Here is a 23012-nt window from a genome sequence, read left to right as displayed (position 1 = left end):
ACCCAATTATGCATCTTGACTTTGGATTAACCCGGCAGTGTTGTCAAAGTCCTGTCCAAGAGTCTGAAGGTTGTGGGGACAGGACGGAGAGGGGCAGGCTACAGCTTAATCTTCACTAGACCACGTGGCTATGGGCTTTGGATCCTTTAGGACTAGGGAAGTTTCATCCTTAATCCTGGGGGGTTGCACTTCCTTCTTCAGGACTGGTGTGTAACTTGGAGGACATTTTGAACTCACGGCTACAACTTGAGGAGCAGGTGGTAGCTGTAGTTTTAAAAGCTTTTGCATAAACCCATCTTATTGTTTCAACTGAGCACCTACCTACCTAGACCTTTGTGACACTCTGTCATGTCATGTATGAACTACTGCAATCTATTCTATATGGGGCTGTTCTGGAAGTTTCAGCTGTTCCAGCATACCTTGCAGTCCCATCTATAATGAAATGTGTGAATGACCTTGGAAAAAGAGGGAAAGAGATGCTGTCTAGGAAATAATAAGATAAGAGAAGCAGGAGCCCAATACCTTAATGGTCAGAGAAAGAAACTTAGGAAGGACCCACCAAAATTGATGAAGCAGTTAAAAGGCAGATAACAAACACACTAGTTATCAGTAAGTTTCTGGGTGCAATTCAAGGTGCAGGTTATTAATTTTAAGTGGTACAAGTCCTAGTTATCTAAAGGACCATCTTTTTTGTGGTTTTTGACTAGGCTGTATAATTGAGCAGAGCTGGCATGTCCCAGGTATCATCCACTAAACAATGTTACCTGATGGGACCCAGGAAGCATGCCTTTGCTGTTGTAGCTCTGGTCTCTGGAACACCATCCCCTGAGATATGTTTAGCTCCTATCGTGGCCATATTTAAAAGAACCCTAAAAAACAGGTCTTTCCCCAGGCTTTGTGTTAGAATGGAGGAGGGGTGCTGTGCGTTTTTTAATGGTTCGCTCTCATGCCAGATCTCTGGGTTTTAATTGTATTTTATTATTGCTTTTTATTATTTGTTGCTCAGAGTCATTGTAAAGTTTGGAAGGCTTATAATTTTAATTATTTAAATAAATACAAGTAAAGCAGGTTTTAGAGCTGGCAAGATTGATGGAGGAAAAATGGGTCCTTGAGATCTCCTGGACCCATATTTATACACCATTACAAGTATCATTAATAACCAAGCACCAGTGGATATATATTTTTCCTTTTCAAACTTTATACTCAGTTACTAATCCAAAATTTTCAAGAGAAGGGAATCATTCTTGATAGGAAAATGCAAAAGATTCAATTTGCCAAGATGGGACCTGCACTACAATTTTAAAAATGTAATAAAAGCCTCTGTGTGAGTCAGATGCTTCTATCTTAAGAGAGACTGTAATGAAAACTATACAGTATAAAAGACCTACTTTTGCTTTAGGAGTGCTATGGAATTACAAGCCATGCTCAACTGCACTATCATTGCAAAGATAGAAGTCTCCCAACTCCAAACATATTTAGAAGATGCTAATCATCTGTGCCCATTGTAATTTATTTATGTATTGAGTATACTGCTACTTTGACACTACTTGCTTCATTCAAACACATCTAAGTGTGACTGATGGATTCTGCTGGGTTCCAGAGGCAGCTTGGAGTTTTATGGCATTTTGGCTGAAACCTTGGCTGGAGTCTGGAATAGGCATGTGATGGAAGACCTGGACTGGACTGCTCCTATACAGTCTCTCTCTGTGTGCTGAACTCAGGGTGCTCCTTGGTTTTCAGAAGAGCTCAAAGAGATGAAAAACCAAGAGCGATGCATAGAGTGCAATTTAAAAAAAATCTAAGATTTAATCTGATAAAACATGAGTAACAGCCCATATTCAGGCGTACATTGTGATAAGGGTGGTGAAAGTTCATATTTCTCCATCCTTGCCACTTCCTTGCTGACCCTGTTTAGAATGGCCTGCTATCTCTCACAGGGACTGGGCCACAGGACCATTTACAGGGTGATGACTCATGCCATCTAGCAGACAAAGTAACTCAGATTCACTCGGAGATGGACTCTGACTGGAAAAGTTCTAATGAGTTGCCCACAGAACAGTCTTGATATTATCTCAACTGAGTTTGATTCTGTTATGAGGAAGTGGACAAAATCCTTTTGTTTGTTAATTCAGCTACCTCTTTGTTAGATTCTGGCCCTTCTGGATTATAAAAGCAGCCTGAGAGGTCACCACAGGATAGATTTATGTGATGTTTCAACTTCTTTGAGAGACAAACTGGTCCTACCAACACTGAAGGAGGCGGTGGTATGCCCCTCCTCAAAAGGTAATCGCTGGACCTTTCCCTGTTGGAGATTACCAGCCAATTTCCAATCTTCCTTTCTGGCAAAGGTTGTGGGAAAGGGGGTTGGACAACAGCTAGAGAAGTTCTTGGAAGAAATGGGTTATCTGGGTCTATTTCAATGTGGCTTCAGGCCACAATACAATAGAGAATCAGCATGTGTCATGTTTGCTGATGATCTTTGGTGAAGCTGATGGGGATAGTACATCCATCCTACTGCTCTTTGATCATTCAGTGACTTTTGATACTATCAACTGCAGTATTATTCTGGCCTGCCTGTGGGTATTAGAAGTGGGAGGCACTGTACTCCAGTGGTTCACCTCCTTCCTCAGTGGTTGGTTCCAGTCAGCGTTAATAAAGGGGGGGGGAGACATCACATCCACAACCCCTCAGATGTGGAGTGCTTTATGGCTTAAAACTTTCCCCTCTCCTGTTAAACATCTACATGAAACCACTGGGGAAGGTCATCTGCCAGTTCAGGGAGCAATATCACCAGTATGCCAAGGACAGTTAGTTCTACATCTCTACCCTGAGTGGCACATGTGAAACTATCAATGTATTGACCCAGAGTCTGGAGGTTGTTCAGATCTGGATAGGGCAGACAGAGACTTCAGCTCAATCCTAACAAGACTGAGTATCTCTGGCAGTTTGGACCTTCTGGGTCAGGGATGTTATTATCTTTGGTCTTGGATGGAGCTGCACTGGTATACAACTTGGGGGTCCTTCTGGACTTTCAGCTTGAACAGCATGTGGCAACGGTGGTCAGAAAGGTCTTTGCATTGATTTATCTTGTGTGCCAGCTAAGCCCTTTCTTTGAATAGAAGGCCCTTCAGACAGTCACTCATATCTTGGTCATTTTGCAATTAGATTATGGCAATGGGTTCTACCCAGAAAAATAAGGCATACTCCATTTAATCCTCCAGGGAAAGATTGAAGGCAAACAAGGTCCAGGTAGAAGAACCTCGTGGCTTCAGAATCTAAGGGACTGGTTTGGACAAAACTCAGCAGCACTTTTTCTTGCGGTTGCTGATAAAAACAGGATCTCCAACATGATCGCCAACGTCCAATAACAGATATGGCACAAGAAGAAGAAGAAATGGGTTCTACATGCAGTTATCCTTGAGGACCACCCAGAAACTGCAAGTGGTTCAAAATGCACTGGCACAAGCAATAACAGGCACATCTTAGTATGCCCCTGTGTCAGTATTGTTATACAAGCTGCATTGGTTGCCAGTTGGCCAACTGCAATTCAAGGTGCTGATTATTACTTATCAAGCCCTATATAGCAATGGACCTAGATCCCTGAGAGAACCTGTCCCCAATCATTTCAAAGCTGGTAAACTCCCTGTCTCCTCCATTAAAAGTTACCATCGTGTGAGACCAAGGAAACAAGCCTTCTTTGTTGTGGCCCTCAACCTTTCAAATAGCATTCCCACCCAGACATAAGGATAGTGGCCCCTGTTCTAGCAGCCCAGAACACTTTGAAAGCCTGGCTTTGGTCCCAGGCTGGAGAGTGGTTTGTTATTTGTTTAATGGCCCCTGTTTTGCTTTGTGGCTTTTATTATAGGACATGTTAGTCCAGGCTCTTGTTGATTTAACATTTTTAGCTGTTTCTTATGTCTTTTTTAGTTTTATGCATCACTACAGAGCCCACTGGAATTAGGTAGCCAATGAATTTAAATAAATAAATTAGTAGCTTACAAATCTATGCTAACAATATCACCATCATTATAGGCCTCAACAACAACAACACCTATGAGTGAATATTCAAAATAAGATAGAACAAATATACAATTAAAGCCAATAATCCTTCACTTCACCATCTTCATCCACTCTTGTCACCTTCCATCACTCCACTCTCAAGCAGATGTAATGGTTGGAGAACTGGTCACATTTTCTACTTCCATTCTCTGACTGCCTCCAAGAAACTTCTAAACTCTGAAAGTTTAGCTCTTTCAAGCTATAAACTTTTATCATTCAACAACAGCAACTTAGTTCTTTTACTGCAGAAATCATAAATTCTTAAATGGTTGTCCAAACAATATAACAACAAATCAGATTCAGTTCATGAAATCTTTTGAACAGAGGTCCAGAGGATTGGACAATTCATCTTCATAACATCTGCCAAACAAGTTGGGACTGGTTTAACAAAAGCAATTCTGAATACAATCTATTTACTGACAAATCAGCTTTTATGCAAGTTATTTGTATCTAACAAAGGCTTAGTAAGATTCTTATTAGGTTCAGTAGCTAGGCCATCTTATTACCTAGGTACATGGGGTTTCAGTAAGGCATTTCTCTAAGTAATTAGTATTTTGTAATGAAGCAGCCAGAGCACACATCTCAATTAAAGAATCTACAATTAGCTACATTAGGATAATCAAGTTAAATATAATTGTAATAATATATGGGGATGACCTTGGGAGACTGGCAAAAAGATGCTGCCTAGGGAATGGTCAGATAAGAGCTGCACAGTTCATGGAGCAAGAAGTTTATAAGGTACCCTTTCTAAAGTTATTGGGCTGTAAAGGTGATGGTGGGAGAATTGTACTTTCAGACTTGTAAAATTCTGTTAATGTAGCTTCACAATAAGGCAGAATTAGCTTATCTGGTCATGTTTCTAGCCTGGTTTACCTGGTAAGGCTGACATTAGTTGAGCAGGTAGCACAAATTTTGTTATATTTGTGGTCATTTGTTTCTAGGAAACAAAATGTTTTTGCTGATGGGGCACATGGACCATATTATATTCATATCCCTTCCGATTTTAAGAATTTTCAGGAGGCATGCAGTTGTTAAATCGATTTAATCAGTGAATCTAGCATTTATTGCTATCAATTTATGTGACTACATTTTTAAATCATAGAATAATTTTGAATCACTATAAATGAAAACAAAGAACATAATTTTAGAAACTGTATTAGTTTCAATAGATTCACATTATTTTTTTCATAGTCATATATTTAATAATTGTCCCCACCTGTCAAATAAAAAAAATCTGGTAAAAACATTTTGATATTTCAGCGGAAAGGGAACCCAATGTTTTCAGCAGATGAAATGGCACTGGATTATCCCACGCTGTTATAAATAACATCTTTTCTGAAGGAAGGTGAGAATGTATACCTTGCCTTCTCTTAACAGTGAGCCAAGATCATTAAAATGTGATAATTTAGTTAATGAATTATCCAAAAGCGGATAACCCATTACAGAGACATAATGTTAATCAACTAAACACTATTTAACCAGTTTACATCCTTGATGTTATGGTAATCATTATCCAGTCCTTCCTGTTAAGTATAGTTCTTTTCCATTCAAAGCGAGTCTGAATGCACTGCTGCTGACAAATCCCAGAAACAAAACGTTTAAAACCTATGATTTAAGGCCTCACTGAAGTCAGGTTTGAAAGATTATTTTCAGTGATTGAAAACTAATCTCTTTGGGGCAGCCACACAGAACAAGTTTCCACTGGGCTTTTCAACACAGATAAGTCTACCTTTAACTTTTCTACACTGCGACACATGTGGGGTGCTCTATGTGAGCCCTGTGCATCAGATGCTGCAGCACTCTGAATACATTCAAAGCAGTAAGACAGTCCTGAAGGGGTACAGGCTGGATATTTTGTTTACAAGTTGTGACATAGGTGTAACAGTGTCGTGAATTGTAACTTTTCCTTCCCTTGTCCTCTTCACCAAATACTATACCCATTATTTAAAACTTCTATGAAAGATGTATCATTTTGCTTCATAGGTATCAAAAAAATGAAACACTTGAACCTGATCCTAGAACATATTCATAGGAAAGCAATTATATTCCTCTAAATTACAGGGACAAAAAATTCATGAAAGGTTCATGGATCTTCAGCAGTGTTCATATCTAAGCTATTGTTTCTTTACAAAATTTGAGTTAAACTATGGAAGTTGCTGCTTTATGATAGGGTGAAAGCCACCAATTTAGTTTTAAAAGAAGACTAGACAAATGGGTGAAAGATTAGTCTACTGATGGCTGTTAGTGTTGATAACTGCATGTCTTACATACCAACAGCGGCTTCTGGTCATACATGTGAGTATACCAAATACACCCAACTGCTGCTGTGTAACTCTATGTGACATAAAATGCTACATTAGTTAAATTAGTTAAAATCCAGCAGGGATTTTCTGATGCTCCTAATGATGGTCACATAGGATTTGCATGACAATCTATTCCATGGATCTCTCAGCTCCACAAAGAGCAGATGGTCCAACCATCTGGATGTCTTTTTCCATTTGATGATGGTGTTTCTTTTCAATATCTGCTAACTAAATAGTTTATATATTTAAGGTTTGTTTTATCAATGGGTTCTGCCTCCCTATTTTAATGAATGTGTCTTATGTAATGTTTTTACAATGTTATGAGCCATTCTCAGTGATACAGGGTCAGGATAATGCATGCATGCATGCAAAATAAATAAATAGTAAAGCTTTGTCCAAATTCATGAGGAGGAAGAACTACCATTCTTTCACCACTGAGAACAATTTCTCATTTTTGAGGGATTTTTTTAAATAATAAATCCATACTTAGAATTTAAATTTGACTCCATTTCTTTTGTACCGTTAAAACTCCCATTAGGCTGATGCTGCAACTGAATACCCAATTTTGTGATTGTATGTTATAGTGTTTGTAGACAACACTTGCCAGCCTACCAGCAGTACAATTTGGGAAGGCAATGCACTCAATAAGACCAAGTTGTCTCAGTGGACAATAAACTTATCTCCAAGTTGAAAAAAAGGCAACCAAAACAATTGCTTTTCCAAGAACATTTTGTTTGCAGCTTAAATATGACATATTTACCTAGGTAAGCTCTAATGAAGTAGCACCCTTGATATTTACATAACCTAAAGTAAGCATGAACATTCTTTTACTCCCAAGAGCAGCATTAGGCAAAGGACCATGAACTACACAACAAAGTAGTCCAAGACTATGTTTGGCATGACCAGGATGAGTTTTTTCATCTTGCCCCTTCCCAAATCTTGGGGGCATCAGGAATGCTTTCTTCCTCTAGCACTGCTGACATATCCAAACTTTCTGACTCTATACTGCATTTTCATGTAGATCAGAAAATGATTTATCAGTGGGAGGGAAAGGAGTTTCTGTGGCTGACCAAAAACCATAAATCAGTGTTTCTTAATCTTGGGAACTATGTGTGGACTTCAACTCTCATAATTTCTAGAGGAATTCTGGAAGTTGAAATCCACGCAGCCCAAAGTTGCCAAGGTTGAGAAATACTGCCCCAGACAACCACTTAAAATGGATCAAATTTTTTTTGAAGTTGAAACTTTTTTTAAACATAATAGCCAGGTCCACATGTCATATGAAATAAATTGTTTTCAGTTATTGTGCCGTGAACTAATACTAAATTATAAACTGGGCAACAGATGCCCCTAAGCTCTTTTTTTAACAGCTCAGGGCTTTCTCCAATTGTACCACTACATTGGTGCCATTTTGAGGTGAGAAACTAATGAAAACTGTAATGCGAACCTATTATAACTAAAAAGCAAATCTCCGACTGACTAAAAAAAAAAAAGGAAAAAAATTCTAGGCTCACCTTCAAGCCTGTCCACTTTGCATTATCACTCATCCTATTCAAATTCAGCCTCAGTTATGGACACTCCCTGGGTGAATTTGGATCTATAATTTTGTCTGTTTTTCCAACCTAAGTCACAGAGTTGTTTTTCTGGGCATAAACTGAAGGGAACGTCTCATCAAAGCCATTGTTCCTAGGAAAAATCAAATAGCTAAATAAAATAAAATAAATACAAATATGCAAACATTAAGTGCAGTCCCTGCTTTTAAAAAAGGGCACATGTTTTTGACATAAACTGGGTTCACACATGACTTCAATGTAATGTTTTTTGGGTAAGCAGTATAGTCATTCCTTCTTTTGACTCTCCATTCTGGAAGTTTCCTGATGTTATTAACTAACAATAAGCTTTACAAATGCCTATTCTTAACTAAACTGTAGTTTTCATGCTATATAACATATTTCTACTTGCAAAAATTGGCAGTTTTATATTTGAATTCTTTCAGGACTCATGGATAGACAAATCTGGAATAGGTTTACTTCTTTTTGATTTATAAGTAACAGCTAAGCTTTTAGACATGTAGACTAACTCTTAGAATTTGGAGCAATAAGGAAACTGGCTATGAAATTATAGGAGCTAAGGTTTGCTTCTATGGAGAATATTCAAGCTGGACAGCACAGGTTGCTTCTTTTAATAAAGGCCCATCCTTCTAATATTGAACATGACTGCCTTAAGTTCTCCCTTTAAAAATAACAGTTCAGATATTTTTACTTGAGTAGAGGTATAACAATGGAACATCAAGGTGCATTCTGTAAGTGTTCACACTGCTAAATTCTGCACCAGCTGTAGCTTCCAAATGCTTCTCAAGAACAGCTCCTGTGCAGTGCACTGCAGTAATCAACTTAGGAAATAACTAAAGTGCGAGTCACAGTGAGCAGTTTCCTGATCCAAGAAAGGTACAACTGGAACACAAGACAAATTGTGCAAAAGTCATAATTGTCACTTGTTCCTCAAAAAAGGGCTGTAAGCCCAGGAGGACCCCAGGCTCACATAGTTGTGGCCGTTACAGCATCTCTACAGCCATGTGATTACGATTTGGGTAAATGACAACCAGTTTGCAATTACATTGCAGCATTCTGTGATCACATGATCACCATTTGTAACTTTCACTGCTGCCTTCCATCAAGCAAAGTTAATGTGGAAATCAGTAGGAGACCAGAAAAGGCAATTACATGACTGCATGATGCTGCAATCATGTAGGATTCACTTAACAACAACTGAGACTGCTGGAACTGCCCTTGTAAGTTGTTGCTGTCAGATATAAACAACCAGAACCAGATGTGAAGAGTTCAATTAGCTACTTTATTGCTCATGCTAATTACACAGTAATCTTCCCAGACTGGCAGTCTGCATCTGGGCCAGATTAGATAGGGTTCAACAGCATTCAAAGGGGGGGAAGGAGTTTCGGACCTTGCCCTCTTATGCCTATATAATGCCTCCAGACGAATTCCTCACTTGACTCCTTTCCCTGGCTTGGACAATCTCTCTCCAACCCTGTATACAGTCATTTGATGTTGCATTTTATGATAGCATCACTTAGTAAATGAGTTCCGGGTCCCAATTACTGTTGGTAAGGGAGAACTAGCTGTATTACCTCCTCCCACTCCCATTAGAGTTAATCCACAAGCACAGTTGATGCTGTTTTGGTCCTATCACCTGGTCTGAAACCAGAGCCTGAAAAGAGTCCAGATAATTTCTTCTCAATTATAATCAAAATGGATATTTATCCAGTCTTTATATGGTTAAATGTAGTCACCCATTATGACAGCTTTTTTTTAATTCTTGAGTATCCTTAGAAGAACATATGGAGAACAGTGGTCTGGGGAACAAAAACAGATCTCCTGTATCATTATTGTTTGATTCTTCCACTGTTACCACCGTAGTTATGGGGAGGAATCTTCCTCTACACAAGTTTCTAATTAAGTTCATACAATGTTCTTTTGAATGCAGAGTAGCAGCTCCTTTCCTTTCTATAGTGCATAGCCAGGCAATTTTTTTTCATTGAAGTCTACTCTTGATGTTTCAGTTGCACACTATTGAGGAACTCAGTACCTCAAATTGATAGAATTTGCAGATAAACTAGATTTCATTATTTATAATTATTCCTCAATGTTTCTCTTTGGTCACAATTCAGCAGAAGTGGCATGCCTTAAATGAAAGAGCACATTCTGGTTTTACTTGGAGCAGTATTTGGCGACGTCATGGTGGCTCAATGGTTAAGACACTGGGCTTGTTCGCTGGAAAGCTGACAACCAAGTTCAAGACCTGAGTGCCGTGTGACAGGGTGAGCTCCCATTCCCACCTCAGCGCCTATCAACTAAGCAGTTCAAAAGCATGCAAATGCAAGTAGATAAATAGGTACCCCTTCAGTGGGAAGTTAAGAGTGCTGGCCACATGACCACGGAAATGTCTTCAAACAACGTTGGCTCAATGGCCTCAAAATGGAGATGAACACCGCCCTAACAGTCAGCAATGGCTAGTGGAATGCAACCTACAGGGACTCCTTTACCCTTTACCATTTTTTAAGTATGTGATTCAATGATCTCCAGTTACACGCCTGCTGGTATTTATATATGGTTGTATATGGTTCTGAAAAGGAAAACGTTTGCAGCTCAGGGTGGAAATGAGGGATCCTTGGTCTCTTTGAGCTTGGTTGGTGTGTAATATATATATTGCAGACATTTCATTACCCAAACAAGGTAACATCATCAGTGCTGGTAGGGAGTGAGTTTGCTCTCAATTTATATTTAATGGCTTGCCCTTTCACTGTTGGTGAGGGTGGTCTGATTGGGTTATATACATTTTTTTTCCAGTAGTTCTTTCCTAAGCTAGAGCCGTTTTTTTGGAAAGATCCACAGATAATGGTGCAGTTATTTTGCAAGCGGGAAAAAGTGATATGACAAAAGTGTTATGGCAAAGTGTTAAAAAAACTAATGCGATAATGAGAAATTGCAAATGCCCAGCATTTTGTATATTTATACTTTGCCTTAAAGGTTGTCAAAAAGGGAACTACTGCAAATAATTTAGCACTGAGTTTATCTGGTCCTTAAAATGCACTTGAGAAAATGCTATAATTGAAGAATCTTTAACAGCCAATTGGAGGAAAAGTCTGGGTGCAAGGAAAATGAACAACTGAAGGAGTTATGAAGACCATAGGAATCCCAATATAGTTAAGCCCACTCAGATATTTCATATCGTTCAACTATGTTGGACTACTTACTCTCATCAACTTCGGGATCAGGGCCAAATGCTATAGATTGTGCCAGGTTGACTAGTCCATATGATATGGTAACAGATTTCAGACTGCTACTAGAAGCAATCTGCAAACCTGTTGATTTATGTTACTACAATATTACAATTGTAGAAAAGCTAATAGGATTGTATTGCAAGATGGCTTCAAGATAGTTATCAATAGGGGGAGAGAGGATCAAAATTATGGACAAATAAATTAATAGCTACAAATATTTTTTTCTATTCAAAAGGTTGGCTAATTTACAGTACTTTGTGTCAAAATCCTGTATTGTTACTGATCTTCTTTAAAAAGAAATGCTTATATGTGGGCTTTTTTTTATTTAGATTTACCGTGTTACTAATAAGGATTTTCTAGAAACAGTCTCTAGGCTGGATTAGGTAACATGATGGAGTGATATAATTACATCTCCCATCTATATTTTAGCAAATATTAACCACAGGGAAGCCTATTTGGCCTGGAACCCTTTGCTGGGTTACCAATTAGAATCTGAATCTGTCAGACGGAGCCTATTTGCAAGAAACCTTGTAGACACACAGAGGGTATAGCAAGTTATGAAGTAATTGCATTCAGGAGCTCAGTTCAGTTCCTAACTTCTCCACTGACTGCCTGAACCCTGAATAGCTCTGCCAGTCAGATAAATAAGCAAAGAATCTTATTTTTGGCACAAACACCATGATAAAAAAAAAACATTGAAGCCATGCTAAACCTGAGCTCAGACCCCACTCTCTGATCTAGATTGTTAAAACCCCTTCTCTTTGTCTCCCCTTCATTTCTTATCAGATATTACAGTTAACAGGTGCAGTTTGAACCCCAGACTCCAAGCATTTTTAGCCAACCACAAACAGCCAAAAAGAAGTGAAAGTGTGTGGTCACAGTCTGCCAAAGGACCTGCAGGGTGAGAAAATTTCACTTTGTCATTAGTTCAGACAGATGGAAAGGCAAGAAAACAGGGCATCAAGCAGTCTTGGCCATATATGGAGAAATGGGAGGAAAGAACCAGTTGGAATGGAAATTATCAAACAGCTCTAAGATGTATTGAAGTTTAAAACGAAGAGAAGACACTGCAAAGAAGAGGAAGTCTTCCAGCCTCTTGGAAATGAATCAGCAATGTAGGTTTTTATACTACTAAGCATCCTATCTTCACCCAGTCCTGCCCTGAAAAATCAGCCTCCATGGAAGATGAGGGCCAAACAGTTTCTTAGGAAGATCTCCTTTAAGAACTTCTCCCATTTCTTTCTCATTTCCCTCTTTAGATCACAATTTTAGTTATCAATTTTGAAATGAACAAACTAACAGTGATTGGTTCTTGATTCTCATGTCACAATTCACTTAAGAAGTTTAAGGGGTGAAGGCTGAATGGATTGGTGCTGCTGTGCCTGTGAGGAGGTAGAATGTAACAGATTTGATTGAACTACGGTATGTTTATTATCTTGGGGCTGATGGCTACCTTGGGGTTGGGATTAGTATAGATTCTAAATTGCTTTTTATCTTGGAGCAAAATTATAAGAATGTCATGGTGATTATTCTGGGACCTGTTTTGGTAGGTTATCTTGGGGTCAATCTTCCTAGCAGGAATGGCCCCGGTGTTTGAGAACTGGAATTGGTAGAGCACTTCCAGCTTTCTACAGCTGATTCTGAGAAAGACATGCCTGGAAGGTGAAGCTGATTTACAGAGTCAGACTCAAGATGCTAAATTTGGGAAGTCCACAAAGATATTTCTGTCTTTAGGGCTGATACCCCAACATGGACACTCAAATCTGGGTGAGTGTCAAGTATGACTGGACACTCCAAAAGACCAATTTGGGCATATCATCAACACTGGATTAGATGGATCAATAGTCTGATCAAGTCCCTTTCTTTCTAAAGCAATAATACTATTAAGAGAACAGTGCTAATTTCTGCATGTCTACTGAGAAGTAGTTTCTGTTGTCTTAAATGAAACTTACTCCTTGGTAACTGTGTGTAAGATTGCAACATATCTATTCTAACTTTAAATGAAGAAAGTTTTTAAAAGGAAATACCTGGATAGATAGTGCTTCTGTCCTTGAATCTCTGGATATACAATTAAAACATGATGTTCATAGAATATTAATGCTATCGGATGCTTCAATCAAATTCAGATTCATATAAACATATAAAAAAGGAATAAGAGTTGCAGCAATCTCTCTAAGGATATAACCTGAAATCCATTTGTTCAAGCATTCAATTAACTACTAAGAAATAAACTCTCTCCCTTAGCTATTGGGGGGAAATTATCTAATTTCCTCGTTTCACAAGATAGTTGTAACAATTCCCAAGGTGAAAGATTTGTCATACTCTGATTCTATGCTATTGACCTAAAAGCAGAAACAGGAGGTACTCAATGCTGCAAGTCAGCATATGTCTTACTTTTATTATTATAAAGCAGAAATACCCTCCTTCTTGCTTATGAATATTGGCCAAAAATGAATGCTCTTCTTCAAATATCTAGTTATGCTTATATCCATCCATCCTTAAGTTGGCAAAAAAAACCCTACACTAGAATTAAAATTGCTCTCTATTGCCTATTTCGTATCCTATCCCCAACATTTCTGTTCCTAGTCACTGCCAACCCACTAATGATTCCAAGAGAATGAAAAAGTCTAACAATCTTGAGGCTGCCCCTGGATGGTGCTGGAATAAGGGAGAAATACTCTTTTAAGTTGTGCAATAAGGACAACTTAACTGCATTCACGAGTTACAGATACGATTTTAGTGGCAGACAACAGAAAAAAGAAATTGCCAAGACACGTTTGTGCTATAGTTAGGTCAAGTAAGGAAAGGCACTATGTATTCTTATCCTATAATATAATGACTTTACACAAGAACTCATGAACAATTTAGTTCCAGTTCAGAGGATATGCCTGGAGTAACTGAGAGATCATATTTATGCCAGCTTGTATAGCAGTAGTAGCCATAAACTGCCAAGCTGACAGAACATCTTTGCTGCACAGTGCTCCAAAATAAGGTGCTAGGGCTTATGCAACTATTCACAACCAAACCCTCAAAAATGAGTATCAATTATTTTGAGTGCTTCTGGTGGTTTCTTTTTACAACAGTCAGCCTGCCAAAAAAGGCTAAATAAATCACTCCATTACAAGAACCCATTACATTTATAAAGATGGATTTGTAAGGGAAAGAGGATAACACTGCACAAGAATCCAGCACTGCAAGTTTAGACAAAAAGATATCATGGAAAATGAGGTGTTTTTCTCTTTCTTCTAGACATATAGAAGATAATAGATCCATTATATCGTAAACTTGTTTAATATACAGCCGACAGGAAGGAAGAGGACATCAGTGAAACTAGCAAAATAGGGGATATGTTTGGTAAGCCACAGGCAAAATATTAGCATATCATTTGAGACAGCCCTTAAAAAGGAAGAACAAAGAGAGAATCAACAATAGCAGAAGTAAATAATCTGTCTTTTCCATAGTCGGCCATAACAAATTAGTTTCATTAGTAGTAATTTTATGTATTTCCTCCTTTGTCCTGGACTCCTATTTGTGTCTTGCAAGCTTCCTGCTGCTATTAGTGAAAGGACTGCAGTAGTCTGAAATTTTCTAGTTCATTGCCCTCAAAGACAAAAACACACAGACCATCAAGTAAACCCAACAAACTAACTTTAGTAAACCTTCGGATAGAAAAAAAGTGCCAATTCAGAATCCTACATCACTGGCCTAGACAGAAATTTTAGTGACCAGAGTCAAAGCCTACAAATGTATTTGTGGAAGTTCAGCCACCTTCACTGTAAGTACAGAAGTCTACATACCGGTAGTTGAATGGTGGGTTCATTACCAATTGTCCAATAAACTTATGCCATCAGAGTACAGTTTGTCCTATTCTTAAAGCATCTGAAGGTTATTTCACATAAGATGTTTTCCTCATTAGGTTATGTAACAGTGCAGATTTTTTAAAACGAGAGCAATGTATAAATGCTTTAAATAGATAAGTACAAAATCATGCACTTATAACAATGTTGCAAGTGTTTATTTTATTAGGTGGGTACACTGATTACAGCTTCCAATGAAAAAACGCCCCAATTATCAGATCCATAGAACCATATTTGGAAGAGATCATTCAGGCTTTGATGCAGAACTCCAAATGAAAGCATCCACTGGCAGGCTGTCTTTATTTAGCCTATATCTGAACATACCCATGCACACCTGTGCAGGGAAAGCAAAGTGACATTTCTCCGGTGACCCATAAAAACAGATCCCTGCCAACTTCCTCCAATTATGTCAGTAAAAATCATAACCCTCTCATTAATAATGTTTCTATGTTTTAAGGAAGCAACTCAGTCTTCCATAGCTCTTACCAAAATGCAGCACACTTATTTTTACAAGTTTCCAAAAACAACAACAACAACAACTGGACAATCTCTAAATTAGGATGAAGCAAAATGTCACAAAAGAGCATATACATTAGTGGCCAAAATTGTGGAAACCTTTTGGGAAAAGTGTATTTTTGAGGTTTGATGGCTAATAACGCTTTTTTTGTAGTAGTAGTACCATAAAATTATGTATCAATGGAAAGATAATTTAATCAAGAATGTAATGCAACAAAGTTTGTTCAATTATCTGTACTGTATTCTATTAAAAGTTATAGCCAAATAACCAGAAAAAGGAAGCACAACTTGCTTAGGTAATCAGGTAGCTTTCCTTCATCTGACTGTAGCCAATGAGCATGAGTGTTTAGAGAGCCAATCAGCTGTCATCTTGTTTTGGCAATGAGCCAATCAGATCACAGTAGGGTTCAGCTATTGATGTCATGTATTGAAGCTGAGAGAAGGACATTTGTCAGTGTGTTATGTGATCGCTATCAAGTTGGTTGGCTTTTTTTTCTTTCATATAGTGAGCTTGTAAAAGGTAATAAAATTAAAGTAATGGTGCAAAGAGTTGACTGGTTGCCCAGAAAGCGATGTAAAATAGTATTATTAAGTGAACAAGGCTACAGTTACAAAGAAATTAGAAGAAAAATTGGTGGAAACTTAACCAAAAGTGGCATTTCTACTGTACACTTTCCCCAAAAGGTTTCCACAATTTTGGCCACTACTGTAACTCTTTTGCCACTTTTGGGCAAGTCTTTAATGAATAACTAATAGTGAACTTAGGGTAGTTTTTTTCTTCTGATCTTCATTAAAAAAAAACTTATTTCAGAAAAGTGCAACTCCACATCCTTGGTTTCATAATAGTATTTCAAACACCTTCCACAAGTCACAGGTGTTTTGATATTTGGGTAATTTGGTCACCCTGACCACTGCTCTCTCTGTACCTCCATCAAGCTGTCCAGTGCACAAGCATCAACTCTAGTGAAAACTCCTTCTGTAGATTTCTGATTCAGCTATTTCCATGCATTGGCACGATTTCCATGCAATCCATACCTCAACTTTATTCCGTTCTTTGAGTCTCCCCCCATCCATATGCCAGGTTTTTTTTCTTGAACTGTAATGCTAAGAGCTGCTATGCTCCAGACAAGTCCATCCCTCAAGTAGCCAGTGTCAATCTTGCTTTATCCAATGCCCTATTCCCCCCCCTCCAGCCAATGGATCTAGCATCTGAATCCCACATCCCACCTCTCCAATGGCTCAGCCTCAGCTTATTCCCTTGTCCCTCACATGCTGCCAGCTTAGCCTGCAACTCCTTCCCTAAGAAGCCTTGTCAATGTTCTGACTTCTCATTGGTGTGCGTGTGAGGGGGGAACCATTAGCCAAATACTGTGCTCCACACAGTCCAACTCTAAAACACTCCAGTTCCTCCTATTTCCCTTCCCATCCATGTCTTCAAGCAAGGAGACAGCGACCCGAGGCTCTCCAGGTACAGTATAACCCTCATTACCTCTGACAATGCCAGTCCTGGCTGGTGCTTACAGGAGTTGCAGTCCGAACAGTCTGGACTCTGGAAAATATCAGGCTGCTATCCCTTGTCTTAAACGCACATTCCATACTTTCAGTCTTCTCCGACTAGCCACCATACGTTCCGACGTACCCCAGCCTAGTCGAGACACGTGACCAACGCGGACCCCCCAAGTCTACAGTCTACTCGGCTTTCCAGTAAGACTGATTCCCCGCCCCCGACCTTTTCTTGAATCCAGGTATAAACCCGCCCACCTCCAGATCGCACACCTCGGCACCCCCCTCCACCCCAATACACAAGCGCATATCGTGGGGACTCTCCGCATCCACCGCCTCTTACTCCGAAATCCCTCCAACTGTACACCCACACACGCGCAACACCAGAACCGCAGAGCTTCGCCGCTCCACCGCTCCGCCCCATCCGCCAAGGAGGTAGCCCCCTTCTCTCACCTGAGCGCCGGCCGCAGCTCGAGGTCTACCTCTCGGCCCACACGCCGCCCGACCCAGATTCTCTCCTCCGCCACTCACAACCCGAGCCGGTGCGGAGCGAGTGGTGGCCCGTCAAGGCGAAGCGGCAGCTGGGCAACCGGTACGAAAACCCGCGAGGACTCTGGGGCGCCATCTAGCGGGCTCCTGCGGCAAAGGCGGCTGCCCTCCGAAGCCTAGCGGCGAGCCTAGAGAAGGTCCTGAGCTTCCGGGTCGCTGATTCAAAGGAGACTTAATTAGAGTTCGGCATTTCTCTCTGTTTTGTTTTATTTCAAACATTTTTAGCCGCCCAATAGAAAGAGTTTGGACGGTGTACAATGTCAAAGAAGCATCACTACCGTCTCCATTAAATTGAATCATAAATGCATCTTAATACAAACCGCACACTTGCTCTCTAGCACGGTTTAGGCAACAAAACTGTTTTAAAAGGAGGGGTTTTAGCACCTGCTTCAGTGCTAGGAGACGGGAGCAATGTGCTTCTGGGGCAGCATATTTCCATGCTGTATAGGCAACCACTGAGAAGGTCTGCTCTTCTCACCAAAGTGGGCCTTAAGCACCTCCTCTCTAGATGTCCACATAGATCAGGGAGGTTCATGCTGCAACCGGCAATTTGTTATGTGACGAAGAGCTGTGCCATATATGGCTTTAAAGGTAATCTCTAATATTTTCAAGGGTGTTTTGTAAGTGTGTAGGGATTTTTTGTAGTAGTGGTTGTCCCCTTGTTAGTCTGGTCACTATTATTTATTTATTTGAATTTATTGGCTGCCCATCACTACATTCTGTATCAAGTGTAGCTTCTGAATGAGTTTCAAAGTCAACCCTATGCAAAGTTGGAGTTATGATTTATCCAGTTGTGTGTTGGTCAGAGTATGGATTACACCCCTACCTTCTAATTAGGATAAGGCCATAACTGATGAACAAGTCAAAGCTCTTAGTCCTCTTTCTAGTGCCATGGTTCACTTCGGGAGAATACAAAGTAAATTATTTTAAATAAAATAATTACAAATTATAATTACAAATCTTCTGAATATGTTAAGAGCTCACAATTCTTAATCCACAAAAAAGATCCTCAAAGTCAATTGAGCTCTAAGTGATCCTATAAAATATCTTACACACCTTAGGGGTGTTGGAAGAAAGGACTACCAGCATAGGATTTGTGTGCTGAGCTCTGGCCATACGTGCTAAATAAACAACTAAGTATGATTCAAAGGTGCAAAATCAAAATCAATTACAGCGGATTTATTCCCCCATTTACCAGATGTTAAATGATTTGGTGTTCTGAAGGGGATTTTCCATCCACCCACACATTTGCAATACAATAGAAGGTAAGACATTGTGGCAAAAGTCATCATAAAATGCAGGCAGGCAATTTTGAATTTTTGAATACAGGTAGTTCTTGATTTACAACAGTTCATTTAGTGACTGTCCAAAGTTACAACGGCACTGAAAAACGTGACTTAAGACTATTTTTCACACTTACGACCATTGCAGCATCCCTACGATCACATGATCAAAGTTCAGATGCTTGACAACTGGCTCATATATATGACGATTGCAGTGTCCCGGGGATCACCATTTGTGACCTTCTGACAAGCTAAGTCAATAGGGAAGCCAGATTTACTTAACAATCATGTTACTAACTTAACAGCTGCAGTGATTCCCTTAACAACTGTGGCAAGAAAGGTTGTAAAATGGAGCAAAATTCACTTAACAACTGTCTCTCTTAGCAGCAGAAACTTTGGGCTCAATTGTGGTTATCAGTCGAGAACTACCTGTATGCAGAGATGTTCTATCAATCTTTCTGGATCTAGGTTTCTTTAGGTGTATTGGAGTACATTCTCCTGTTACACTGGGTAATCATAATATATATACAATATGGGAACATTGGGCCACAAAAAGGTGTTCTGGGGGAGGGTCACCCTCATGGTTAATTTAGCTTCTGAAGATTTTATTATAAAAGGCAACTATGAGCAAAGAGCAAGTCAAGAGGTGACGTTTTTCATCAGGAAATTGAAAAGAAACAAAGCATTAAACCTCTCGCTCCCACACAAAATTAAAAGTCAATACTGTACTTGACTTATATGTGTGCAGAAAGGAACTGGGTGAGTTTTGGCAGAGGAAAAACTGCTGCCAATGCACATCACAGTACCTGGAAAACCAAAAATCACAACATCAGCTTTTAGATGTATTCTTTAAGAACTTAATTCTTTGATGTATATGAAGCTGCATATTTTTGTTCAGAACTTTATAATTAGATTTTACCCTCAAGATAAACAGTGCTAATTCTTCAACTGTTTTTTTTTTCAATTAAACTAATGGCTTTTGCAAACAGAAGGCTATATGTCGCTCCCTCTGTCTTAAGCAGTGATTTACAACAAAATTTTGGCAAGGAAGAAGCAGTGCTCTGCATCTGGAAGGTGTCTAGGATTTTCTGATTCACCTTACTGACTGTTCTGCAGTATATGAAGTTATTGGCTGTATTGCACAACACAATGAACTAGCCAACCACATTTTACTCAGGTGATGATGGTTGGAGTGTGTGTGCTAATTTAATTTATATCCAAACGTTTTGCCCCAAGGGCTCTTAAAGCAGCGAACAATTTAAATATTAAATATAAACAATTAAACACGGATAAAAGGAATTAAAATTATTAATTCAAACTGAGAAATTTTAGCTAAAGAGGAGGATATTGAGTTCTTTAAAAGAGGATCAAGCAAATGCAGTCTGTGTGCTTCAGGATGATCAGATTTCCAAAAATAAACTCACCAGCACACATGAATGTATAGAAAAGTATGCATTAACAAAGGAGGGGTCCTTGGTGCTCTCTTAGGTTGGTTGTTTTCTTGCAGATGTTTCATTAACTAGTTAAAATCATCAGTACTAGTCCTGATGCTAGTCCTGATGCAGTTGTTAAGTGAGGTATGCCTGAATTTACAAACTTTTGTGTCATCATTGTTAGGTGAATAATTACAGTTGTGTAATCAGCTTCCCCTATTGTCTTTGCTTATTGGCTCCTAGAGAGTGAATTGAATTGAATCGAATACTTTATTTGGCCAGGTGTGATTATAATCTCAGTGTACATGCAAAGCAACAGGATGATGATGATGATGATGATAGTGATGATGATGTGATGATGATACCAATGAGAGGAGAGAATGAGAAAGATAATAAGGGTAAATAATAATACTACAGCCATATGGTAGTATCAGTAAAGATATACAGACACTAGACAGCACTGTGGCAATTAGGTGTTCAGCAGAGTGATGGCCTGAGGGGGGGGAAATCTGTGTCTAGTTGTCTTGGCATGCAATACCTTATAGCAGCCTCCTGAGGGAAAAAGCTGAAACAGTTTGCGTCCAGGATGTGAGGGGTCTGCAGGTATCTTCTCAGCCCTCCTTCTGACCTGCACAATGTACAGGTTTTCCAGGGAAGGCAGGCTGGTTGCAATTATTCTTTCTGCAGTCTTAACTATCCGTTGGAGTCAGTATCTGTCCTGTTTGGTTGACAGTTATAGAAGTACAAATGACAGACTCAATAATTCCTCTGTAAAACTGTATCAACAGCTTCTGGGGCAGTCTGAACTTCTGGGGCAGTTTGAGTTGACGCAGGAAGACCATTCTTTGTTGTACCTTTTTAATGATGGTTCTAATGTTAAGTGTCCGTTACAAGTCTTGGGAGATTATAGAACCCCAAAATTTGAAGGATTCTACTGCTAATACTGTACTGTTAAATATGGTAAGAGGTGGTAAAATAGAAGGGTTCCTCCTAAAATCCATTCTCATCTCTACAGTTTTAAGCGTATTCAGCTCTAGATTATTATGGCTGCACAACAGGGCCAGTTGTCCAACCTCATGTTTATATGCAGACTCATCACCATCTCAGATAAGGCCAATGACCATTGTATCATTAGCAAACTTGAGAACTTTAACAGCGGGTTCCCTTGAGATGCAGTCACTGATATAGAGAGAAAAGGGCAACTAAGAGAGCACACAGCCTTGAGGGGAGACTGTGCTTATTACCCAGGTACTAGGTGCAATTTCCCCTAGCCTCACCTGTTGCCCCCTATCTGTCAAAAAACTGATTATTCACCTACAAGTATGAGTAAATACAGTAAGCTGGATCAATTTAGAGTAGAGAATTTCTGGAATGATGGCATTGAACGATGAGTTGAAGTCCACAAAAAGGACCCATGCAAAGGTCCCCAGAGATTCAAGATGTTGCAGAATGTAGTGTAATGACATATTGACACACCATTAGAATAATATGGCAAAAATAACTAAAAAATATAATCTCTGCTTCAGAAGTTCTGCATCACAGAGTACAATGCTTGCTGTAGTCAAGTATGTAAATTAATTGTGCATGAAAATCCTTTTATGTAAAAACCAGTTTGTTTTCTTGAACTAAAAAGTCCTCCGGCAGGCCAATAGACAGACAGCTATATGGAAGGAAGGTAATAACAAAATTACCTGGCTATCTTCCTGAAGCTTGGTGGGTTCCCCCCCCCCCCATCTGTGAGTGTTATACATCAGGATTTATTCTACTGGAAAAACACAGTGGATGTTCTAAAGCACTCACACAAATAAATAGCATGTGACACAGCACCCCCCCCCCCCCGAAATAAATAGCAATATTTCCCAACACAGGGGATTTCACAGCTTGTGTACTGCCTTTCTCAGATCACAGCCAGTTAGACTTCTGATAGTCACAGATGGCAAATTCTCAGAGGAAAGACACACTGTAAAGGAGGCCCATTCATGAATTCAGTGAAATCCATGGCGACTCTTACATTGTTCCTTCAGTATCTCTACTTATTTCCAGATATATTTATCTTGCTAAAATTATAGTATTCGCATTGACTGTGTTATATGAAAATGCATTCAGAATTTAGTTTACTAGTCCAAACTGTTTCAGAAGGAGTCACATTTAGATGTTGTGGATAAATTACAGGCAAAATATTGTTGCATAATGGAAATACATTTCTGCTGTCATGTCAGAGTATTATCAATGTATTCCAATAAGGTTTTTTTTTTTAAATGCCTTAGACCAGAGTTTCCCAACCTTTTGGGTACCAGGGACCAATTCCGTGGAGAGAGGTATTTCCACAGACAGGAGAGTGTGTGGTTTTGTGTGCTGCCTACATCTCGTGGATGGGGCTTTGCTTGTTTGTGGGCCCAGTTGTTGGCATGCTGCAGCCTGGTACTGGTCCACGGAGTGGGGGTTGGGGACTCCTGCCTTAAATTAATTAATTGGCAAAAATGCCAGATAGTTTATACCAGGGGTGCCAAACTCACGACGTCATGTGACGTCGCGCAACGTATCAGGCCGGTTTTGCCATTGCTGGCAATGGGGTGGACACGGCTTCAGTATGATGAAATCGGTCCGTGGGCCGGCAGTTTGACACCCCTGGTTTATACTGATTGTAAGTAATTTAAAAAGTAAATGGAAAAAGACAATATACTACTAGATATTTTCTGAAATTCAGTAGC

The 23012-nt window shown here is 39.4% G+C and overlaps 1 protein-coding gene across 8 annotated transcripts in view; it reads right to left on the bottom strand.

Moving 5' to 3' along the window:
- SEMA4G (semaphorin 4G) overlaps positions 1–17678 on the bottom strand; it is a 104805-nt gene extending 87127 nt beyond the window's left edge. For 3 of the 8 annotated variants that reach the window (XM_039361708.1, XM_039361711.1, XM_039361714.1), the window contains exon 1: positions 17490–17678. The gene's annotated coding sequence lies outside the window, so the exon portion shown is untranslated. Of the gene's footprint in view, positions 1–14957; positions 15126–17022; positions 17240–17379; positions 17463–17489 lie in introns of those variants that run through there. The other 5 variants (XM_039361709.1, XM_039361715.1, XM_039361713.1 and 2 more) reach the window with 4 other exon arrangements.
- Positions 17679–23012: the final 5334 nt, after the last annotated feature.

Source organism: Crotalus tigris, unplaced genomic scaffold (assembly GCF_016545835.1).
Source record: "Crotalus tigris isolate CLP2741 ecotype Arizona unplaced genomic scaffold, ASM1654583v1 scf7180000019328.220996217465:2438092, whole genome shotgun sequence".
Taxonomy (NCBI): Eukaryota; Metazoa; Chordata; class Lepidosauria; order Squamata; family Viperidae; genus Crotalus; species Crotalus tigris.
The sequence above is the reverse complement of the archived record's forward strand: the minus strand, read 5'-3'. Positions and strand labels throughout refer to the sequence as shown.